A 10081-nucleotide genomic window follows, 5' to 3' on the forward strand; every position below is an offset into this window, starting at 1 on the left:
ATTTAACAAAACCCCCAAAATTAAAAAAAAAAAAAACATTAAGCCACACCAAAGAAAAAAATCAGTCAAGTAAATACAAAACATTAAAAATCAATTAAGTGACAGCTCTTAAAATATTGGTGGCAGTGAGAAACTACTGGCAGTGAGGTCCATCAGGTACTGGTTCTTGGCCCTGTGCCATTTGCCATTTCAGTCCTAGTCAGTGACTTGGAAGAAAGCAGTCACTAAATTTGCTGGAGCTACAAAGACAGGAAGAGCAGCAATTAACAAAAGGCCCAGGTCACAGAAGCTGCTTACGAAAGCAAATGCAATTAAACACTACTTGGAAAGGGGGGTAGGGGGAATGGAGAAAGCCACAAATCACACATCTAGGAACAGGAAAAACAGCTTCTCAAAGACATACCCAGATCCAGCAGCTGAAACTGGAAGCTGATCAAACTCAGCCAGACGTAAGACACTCTTTAATTTTACAAGGGTCTAATTGAAGACACAAGACACGCACCCTAAGACTGGATCATCGTTTTCCCTACTCTAGGACTCTGAAGGTGTTGTTTAGGAAAGCATAGGCTGGTTGCTGAGATCTATTTCCCTTTCATTCTCTCCCAGCAGTTGGATTCATCATGCTAGGAGTCTCATTAACTAGTCTGAACCAACAGCCACCATCACATCAGGTTTTTACTGGATTTCTTGTGCCTGCGTTTTCTGGTCAAGATTGGTTATATTTATCCACAGCTATGGGATTTGAAGCAGGAATTAATTCAGAAAAATCCTACACTCTATGTGTAACACGGGAATTCTGTCTCTTTCAGGACAAAAATCTATTAAACTTGAATGTTTCAGTCACAAGCATCTTAATAGAAAAGCAAGACCAAGCAACAAGGGAGGTGGAAAAAAGTCACAGGACAGTTATTAATATACACTAAGTCTCATGACATGCATATAATTATAAGTTGTGAATATTCTTTTATTCATGCAACAAAATAAAAGAAACTCCCATCTACCTATGATGAGAGATCTCGTTATCTGCATGGAGACCAATTAAGGACTCCAACTACAAGGTAAATCAAGTTTGCTTTAGCTTCTTGGGGAAAAAAGTAAAAGCTGTGCATCTCAACCAATTTTTCAAATTTCATGCTTCCCCATTCTTGTTAATGAAACTGCACTGTTCAGGGACTTACTGCAGACATTCTTGCTCCAGAGGATTATGAGGATCTTAAATATCAACCTGGTTCTTTAAGAGCAATATAGACACATGCATAGAAAAGAAAAGAACTACGGATGTTAAGACAGGTACTGCTTTAAAGAACAGATATATCCAAGTTCTGTATAGCAACACACAGCTCTTCTGTAGCTTTTTGCACCAGAATACCTTCCGTTCAATACAGAATAACATGTGCTGAGGTCCCTAAACAGGAACTTGGAGCTCAAGAGAATAAGAATTTTGGCCTTAGAGTAGTGCTTTGTTCACTGTAGAAGAGCATCTCCAGTAGAGAAGCTTCATTTGAAACAATCAAGAAGCGAACAAGGTGCATGTTCTGCAGCCACTACGTCACTGTTACAGTAATTTACTGCAGCAGTAAGCTGAGAAATCAAAAAAGCAGCAAAAAACTACAAGAACTGTTGATAGAAGTGCTTCTGACTGACCATCAATCCTGCAGGACTTAATTAAAATTCCACAACTAGTTTGTAATTTTTATAAAAAAGCTGCAGCAGACCATCCTCACTCTGCTCCCCAAACATCCCTCTCAACCAAGCTATTCCTTTTCCTCTGAGAACCAAGTCTAAGAACATTTTCTCTGATGCAATCCCAAACTCACAGTAAGGCATTTAAAATTTAATGAGCTAAATATGACAGCATAACAGCTACATATCAGAACTACAGAGCTGCAGTGCACTTGCCTTCACAGCAGAAAAGTGTCTTGCCAAACACCCTAGAACAGGGGAGATCTCTCTGCTCTACAAGGAAGAGCAGAGAAGCAAAGCAAGTTACCAGCTTGTGTCACAGTACAAGAAATGGAAACAGGAGTCTTTCCATCCAATGTTAGCACTCTAACTGGCAGGCTATCTCACTGATTACAACTGAAAATTCAACCCCAAAAAACCAGAAGTGACAAGTTATAAAGCTTGTTGCCTGAGTGCAGAGTATAGCAAAATATGGATCATCTCCTGCTTCCCTCCCACGAGGAGTATTTTTGTGTGAGCGATCTGATATCAAGAAGAGAATTACACAAAGGCATGCAAACTTCTTATTTCCAATCAAAAGTCTCAGAAGCAGAATACAAGAAAAGCTAAGGATATTGCAATGGCTGTCTCAAGATCCCCTCAAGATACATCAATTGTTCTGGCAGGCTGAGTTGCAATCTTCATATGGATTTGCAGGGTGAAAGGATCCTCAAATTTATAGATACTGCACCACTAATCTGGCTAGTTGTTCAAGTCAGGAGTTGTGGGTTTCTGGTTTACATTTAGCTCAAAATCAGGAGATTTATTGTATGACTATCTGGTTTCCTTCACAGTCAGTCACCACTAATGCAGGACCTAACTGGAATCTTCTCACGTAAATACTTGCATTTTATTACCTTAGAAAATAAACCAGAAAATGCAGACAGCACAAAATGACAAAGAATTACAACAGAGGAGTTTCAGTAACTACCAACTTTCTATGCATCCTTAAAAAAATATAGGTTTTACTTAATGGTAGAAGAGGATCTAATTTTTTTTTAAGAACTTAAATAAAGTAAAATCCAAACATATGAATTTTAAAAATAAAAACTGAAGTGGAATTTGCTTTTCAGTATCTCAGTTCAAAGAGAGTGCTCTTATTTGTACAACCTCCAGGTATGGAGTTCCAGCAGGCAACCAGGTACAACTTTCACTGATAAGAAACTGCAAGAACTAGCTAGGAAGTTTACAGATTAAAAAAGTCAAATAGCTCAAGAATGAGGATGCACACTAGCATAAATCAGCATGGACTAAAATCCAGAGACCCAAACATGTCTCAAACTTGAGGCTATTTTTTTTAACCGTATTGCATTACTTATTGCAGCAAAATAAAAACCTTGAAACTTTTTTCCCATTGGAGACAATCCATTAATGCTTCACTCCCAAGCAAAGGTAAGGTGGCATTCATGAACTACCACTATTTATCCCCATATGCCATGCTCCTAAAGCACAAACTTAAGAATTGCCTTGCAGTAGATGAAATTGATCTGCCTGGAAAATGCCTCCCACGGAAAAGATAGGATTTCCAGCAGCATCAATTCTCTGCTCTACTTTATTTCATGGCCACAGTAATGCTCGTGTCACAGACCAGGCCAGGTGTGCTATGAGGAACCACTTGCCACAAGCAGGTACAGCAGAGGTCCAAGTCAGTCTAAAGCACAGAAGAACCCTCCCTCTCCCACAGAAGAACCCTCCCTCTCCCACAGAAGCTGTCTGTGTGGAAGCACAGGACACCAGTGGCTTGCACCCCAACCTCAAGAGATATTGGCACAGTGCAGAAGCATTAGAGGATGAGTTAACTGGCTGAGATATGAGCTATATTTCATACTCCACAACTGCCCTGTTTGAAGAGGGCTGCCTCCCTCAGCAATCCAGTCTTGCCTGACATTGTTCCCTGCTGCAACATAGTCACCTACTGAAACCACATTAATTGAAATAATTCAAAGCTAAAAATCAGCCCAGAAATGGTAGGTACAAGCTGCTGAATCCACTTAAACAAGAACTGCCAGCAGAAAAAGCATCTACCAAACCACACCTGTGATCTAGAAAACTCCTGCAGTGTGACTCAGTTTCATCTTCTTTACCACAAGAGGTCATTTATACCATGATTCATTACTGAATTAACTCAATACATTATTCTTTTCCTTCAGCTCTCAAGTTGTAGATATCCCTTTCAACATCTCTACAGAGATTTTTCAGATCTATTCAAGTAATCAGCAAATGGGAATGAAAATATGATTCTCTTTAGGAAACTAAACATAATTACATCATCAATCATTGAACATCTGATGACCTTCAATGAACAGACCCATGAAAACAATTGAACATTTCTGAGTTGAGAAGTGAATATACTGAGTTTACCTGTAAGGTAAAAATCGCCAAGAGCATTTTTACTCTGTTTTTTGTGATTTTAAGTCTGTCTGGTGAAAAATAAACCTCCTTAATAAGCCATTACATAATTGCCTCAATGAACAGTACACCTTGACTCCATCTAGCTCTCAGCATCCTGAAAAATCTTATGGTATACAAAGATACAACACTATTAAGTCAAGTGATTATTTCACCACACCAGTATCTAAATTCTGATTAAGAAGCTAACAAAAGCAAAGAAAGCTCTACATCCTGTAAAGAAAGCTGAATCATGACTACAGTGAATACGAAGCACATGTGATGTTTTGAGAAGGCTTTCCAGAAATGCTAGAAAAGTATCCTTAGCCTTGTCAGATGGACAGCTCATTTCTGCCTCAATAGGAAGGATGATCTAGACGAAATCAGAAGGTGATACAGGCAGCTACACAAAAATGAAAGGGTAAATGAAAGCAGGGCACGGAGTCACAAGTTATATACCTTAAACAAAAACCCTGAAAACAAATCAACACACACAGAGGAGTATCTTAACACTGAAAGACACAGAATTCACACCAGGTGAATTCTGGGCAGGTTATAGTGACTAATTGTCATCACTGAAGTCACACTTGCAAATTTACATCAAGAGAGGCATTATTCCATGAGTCTACAACACAAGGTGCAAACCCAAAGGAAGCAAAACTAAGCCTAAAAATCCTCTCCAGCTTTATGGCTGTTTGCACAGCAGTAGTATTGAGAACACAAAGGTACAAAGTAAGGACATGACTGCCCTTGCATACAGCAAGGAAGATACAGCTGTATTACTGTTGTTATTCTTGTGTCAACAGAATCAAATACTAACAGAAATATTCTTAAGCTATCCTTCAGTCACACCTCGGGATATGCCTATGCACTAAAGAAGCTGCAAGCCCTGATGTTCCTCTGGAAACAGAAAGGCATCAGCACAGCTGCTGACAACTTTGTAACAAAATATTACAGCAGAAAAACAATTTGGTGCTGAAATTAACTGCGAGAACTGAAATTGCCAGATGTGATGGAACATTACTCAGTGTAGATGAGGACCAGTAAACCTTTTCTAAAAAAATAACTCCACTCAAGATGCCAGAAACTCACAGTAAATAGCTGTAAAAAAAGCCTGACCTTTGGAGTTTAGTGAAATTTTCCCAAAGAGCAAGTGACTGATAAATATCTCTCTCACTTTTGATGTCACATAATGTCTACTATCATTTCAGGTCACAATTCTTGGAGTCTTACTAACCCTTTAGCCTCAGACACACATCACCAATTCCGTAAGCTGAGCTCAGACTGCTTAACCATCAGCACTTCTAATCACATTTTTGACTGGCAATATAAATTACTATGTAAGAACATATAAAAGATTTTAAAAAATCATCATTTTTGCTTGCCTTTTTTCTAGATTGGAACAATTTCCTGGCCTAGTCCAGTTACACCAGCAAGTACAAATGGCAGGACCAGGGAGGGACATCTTAGACAACACTGCAGAAATCAAGATCTGTCTAACTTAGTTTTTTGCTCTCTCAAACTGCCTTCCCTTATTCCGATTAAAGACAGATATCTGAAATAAATAATGGATCAGAAGCAAAGATCATAGCCAGAAAAGATCCCTTGGAATTTGGTTGATGCAAAAGTAACATGATAGAGAACACAGATTTCTCGATGGCCATTCAGGATTTCAAAGTTATTCCCAAGTACCTTTTCTGGATAGCTACAGTGGATTTGGTGTCTAATGGCATATTTAACAGCTTATAGTGCATTTAACTGAGTTATATACATAGTAATTTCAGTTCCTATCATCATCTTTAAGTCTTCCTCAAACCAAGCTGTTACGTGCAGCTTTTTGACACTGCTGATTTCTCCATCCCATTTATTCCAGATCTTCTGGAATTCCTGAAATATAGCATACATTATTGGCCTTCTTTAGTCAAATGTTTATCCACTGTACTTTGGTTGAGGCCACCCTATACCCTCATACATTTGTTTTCAATCTAGTTGAAGTTCTTTGCTTCAAAGCATCATTTGTGATCTGAACTTGAGAGAAGACAGCAGTCCCATACTTTATGCACACTAAGTTTCTCAATGTCACTGTGTTGCAGCAGAATCTCAGGATATGCTAACAGTAAAAAAAATTACAAGTTTCTAGTCAAGAACATCAAACTGTTACAAAGACAAAACATCTGAAGATAAGACTTCTACAACAGCCAGTCTTGCTCTAATTTTACAGTTAGTGTCTCAGTAAAAAGGTTTTAGTAAACCTGCTAAACCTCCCTCAGATCTTTTCAAAGAATCAAGTCACTCTCATCACTAGGATGATCAAAAGATCTGAAACCAATTCTTTCATGCTAAGTGAAGAAACACTGGGAGAGCACTCAGCCTTCCAAATCAGAAGTTAGTCTTTTGTTCCAAATCAGAATTAAATTTTTCAGGTAACCTATACACAAATCTTCTCAAGCTTGCCCACTCTGCTGTATTGCTAGATTCACCAGAAACTGAAGTATCTGGTACAACTTTTACAAGAAGAAACAATAGAAACCCTTCCCAATTTTGAGTGCTGCTTTGCTAGAAGATTGAGCTTTTAAGATCAGTATCACTGTCCACTTGTAATCAAAGCAGCTCTTTTTGTAAATTCATAATTGTTCTTTCAGAGCAAAATCTCAGAAATGGATTTCCTAATCCACAGCTAGGAACTGCCAGCAGTACAGCCATATAAACAGCAAAGAAATTTGATGCAAACTGAGCTTGTGCAGGCTACACCCTAATAATCTGATCCTAAGGGATTAAAAGTCTACAGTAGCACTAACAACTATTCAGTTTGTTGATGTCTACGACACTTTGTAAATATCTTCCCCTAAGGTAATTTTTTTTCCCCTACAGAATTCCTCATACATAAGTTTCTCTCTTTTCTAAAAAAGACTATCATGCACACCTAATGAACAAAGTATAGCATAAAGAGGGAACAGTAAATTACTGATGACTGCGTGTGCAAGAAGCATTAATAACTACTTCATGTGAGTGCCCTGCTCCCCACTACTGTCAATTTCATATCTTAAGTACTATGGAAATGATTTCAAATATACCCAACTTTAAAAAAAAGTTATCTTTCACACCAGAAATATTTCCAAGTTCAAGGAATATTAGACATCTAGAACACATTGTGGTGACCATAACACACTTTTCTATAAAACCACAGCAATAGTACCAGAGGTATGAGTGAAGGAAATCAGACACTAAAACAAAATGCAGTGGGATGCTAGAACAAGTGTTGCAGAACAACTTGCACCAGTTCTTCTTTTGCCAAAGTAGCCAAGCTAAAGAAGAATTGCAATTTTACTGGATTTGTTACCCATGTACAAAGCTGAACAGTATCAATTAAAATCCAAGCAGAGAAACTATACCTAATCACTGTAAAATCACAGGCAAGAAGGTCAGCAGCAGTTTTAACAAAAGAAATTCAAATCTCATGAAGAGAAGGTTCCTTTCATTTACAGGAGGAAAAGAACAGAAGCACACTGGAAAACTAAGGCTGGAAAGGAACCTGCAAAATCCACAGCTCCACAATGAATCCTGTATTCAGTATCCTAGTGACTTCAGTATTTTAAATACTTGCTTGCCTAGTGTTCAATAAGTAATTCAATTATATACAGTAGTAGTTGAACACATGGAACACTCCACCAAGAGAAGCCGAGTCAAAAACCCAACATTTTTCAAAACAGCACATATTTTAATGCTGACTTTGTCTTTGAATTGCTAATTACTTCCAAGCAATTACTTGCACAACAGAAAACATGCAATACCTCATTTTGCAGTAGTGATATGATCACAAAACACATTTTTAAGGAAACTGCATTATCAAATCTGCAAAAATAGTTTAGCATAGGGTTTACTCTTTCAGACAACTGGCTCCTTATGAGTCCCAGAATAATAATAATATGACCTACGATGCAGGGAATCAAAGAAGACTTCAGTGTGCAATTTTGGGTTTTGTTAACGCTTATTTGATGCAAGTATTTCTATAGATATTTGACTATTTCAGGTATTTAAAAATCTCTCTTCATGCATTCATAAGTCTGAAACGGTCTTTCATAACTATCTTGAACATAGTCTAAAGACTTTATATGTTCATGGATTAACCTGTAGTTAATCTTATTACACAAAGAGCCAACACTTTCAAGAATGAGTGTTAAAGCTGTAACACTAAATAAGCTCATTTAAAAAGCAACCCTGAAATTCTTTTTACTCCTGCACCCATTTTAAAGTCACCAATAAGCACTAGTCAGACTGCAGAATGTTTTTACGAGCAAGCTTCTGAATATGCATAATGCCAATAAAGTTAATTACATTTAAGAAATAATAGTCTATGTGCAATTAAGATACTGGCAACATTTTAATGCAAAAAAAATGTTTAAATATACTAACATCCTAGTCTTGGGATATCCAGTCAAGCTACGCAAAGAGTTGTGTTTGTCCCTTGCATACTCCCAAATGTGGAAGTAGGATCAGAAACTGGATCTGGAAGAAAGGGTAAACAGCACGTTAGTTAAATTCACAGAGGATACTATGTTCGGAGATGTTGCAAACATTAGTGAAGACAAATACATAAATGACCCAGAGAAAAAATAAAATTACTTTGGAAACAAAAACACCTCATGAAAAATAACTCCAAACACTTAATGTAGAAGAACCACAAGGATAGTGGAATAAAACATAAAATGAAAGGAACCTAGAAGCAGCAACAGTGGACAGTCAGCTAAATATGTGCATTGAAAGACAGTCTGGAGTTGCAGAGGCACCAAACAGAGCAGGGAAATTAAAGTTCTTTCTACAGTCTTTGAGCCAATAACAATAGCCATCTCTCTGCACAATTGCCAGGGACTGAAAAATTCCCCTTCATGCCTAGCAAGTGGAAAGCTCTTCTCAATGGCAAATCAAGTTCTGCAGGAGGTAGGGTTTCATTTTTTTTAAGCAAAGTTAACATACGGTTAGCATAAGCCTACGCAGCAGGCTCTTCCAGTACTTCTGCTGCTTGTGGCTTTGTGCAGAACAGGAGGAAGCTAAGAAAACGAATCCACTTTTACAGGTGCAACTCAACCTTGCATTGTTCAGATTTATTCCTGTGGTCCTTGAGAAAATAAACCAAAACTGCTAGTTCAACTACTAAAAAGAAAGAAGAATTAAAAAAAAAAATCCTTCACCATTTACTTTTTGCCTAAAATTTACTTTTCCCAAGAATGACATCCACTCATCCATCAAGGCAGATGTCAGCACTATCCAGCTTTAATAGCAAAGATAACAGGAGGAAAGCATGGACTCTACCTTCAGAAAGACTACAAGAGACTCCTCACCCAGGGCAGACAAATGCAAATGTAAAAGTTACAGTAACCAGCATACATCTCCAAGGATTGTCAAGTCTTTGTTTCTAAGAAATATTTCTAGACACAAACTAAGAACCATTTTTTCTGATTCATTCCCAAATTAACAAAATAGGCTAATTTTACAGAATTTGTTTTCCTCAGTAACAAGGGTTCCATGAGGCAACCATGTAGATGGTTTGTACTCATGGCAGTCCACAGACAAAAAAAGAAAAAACCAAAACAAAATAAAAAACCAAAATCCCAAACCAACAGGTTCAACATTTTACCAGAAGCCATCTTTCTGCCTATCATGTTGCTGAACATTAGGAGAAGCTCCAGCATAGAGACTTATGCTCCAGTTTATGCATCCCATCATCACAAGCAAATAGAAGACTGAAGGTTTTCCCTCTTGACGACTGCAAAGCTATGTGATTTCTGAAAAAAGTCATCCTGTGCACATCATCAGCTGCTGCTTGTGGTGTGATGGCAAGAACAAAACAGCTCCTACCAGTCTGCCTCATCTTTGACAGAAACTGGTTAGCCCTACATATTTCAATGGAGATTTAAACAACATGTTGCCAGGTATCCCTCAAGCCAAAGGCACATGAAACACAGCATGGGTA

This window comes from Molothrus aeneus, chromosome 8, assembly GCF_037042795.1.
Source record: "Molothrus aeneus isolate 106 chromosome 8, BPBGC_Maene_1.0, whole genome shotgun sequence".
Classification (NCBI taxonomy): Eukaryota; Metazoa; Chordata; class Aves; order Passeriformes; family Icteridae; genus Molothrus; species Molothrus aeneus.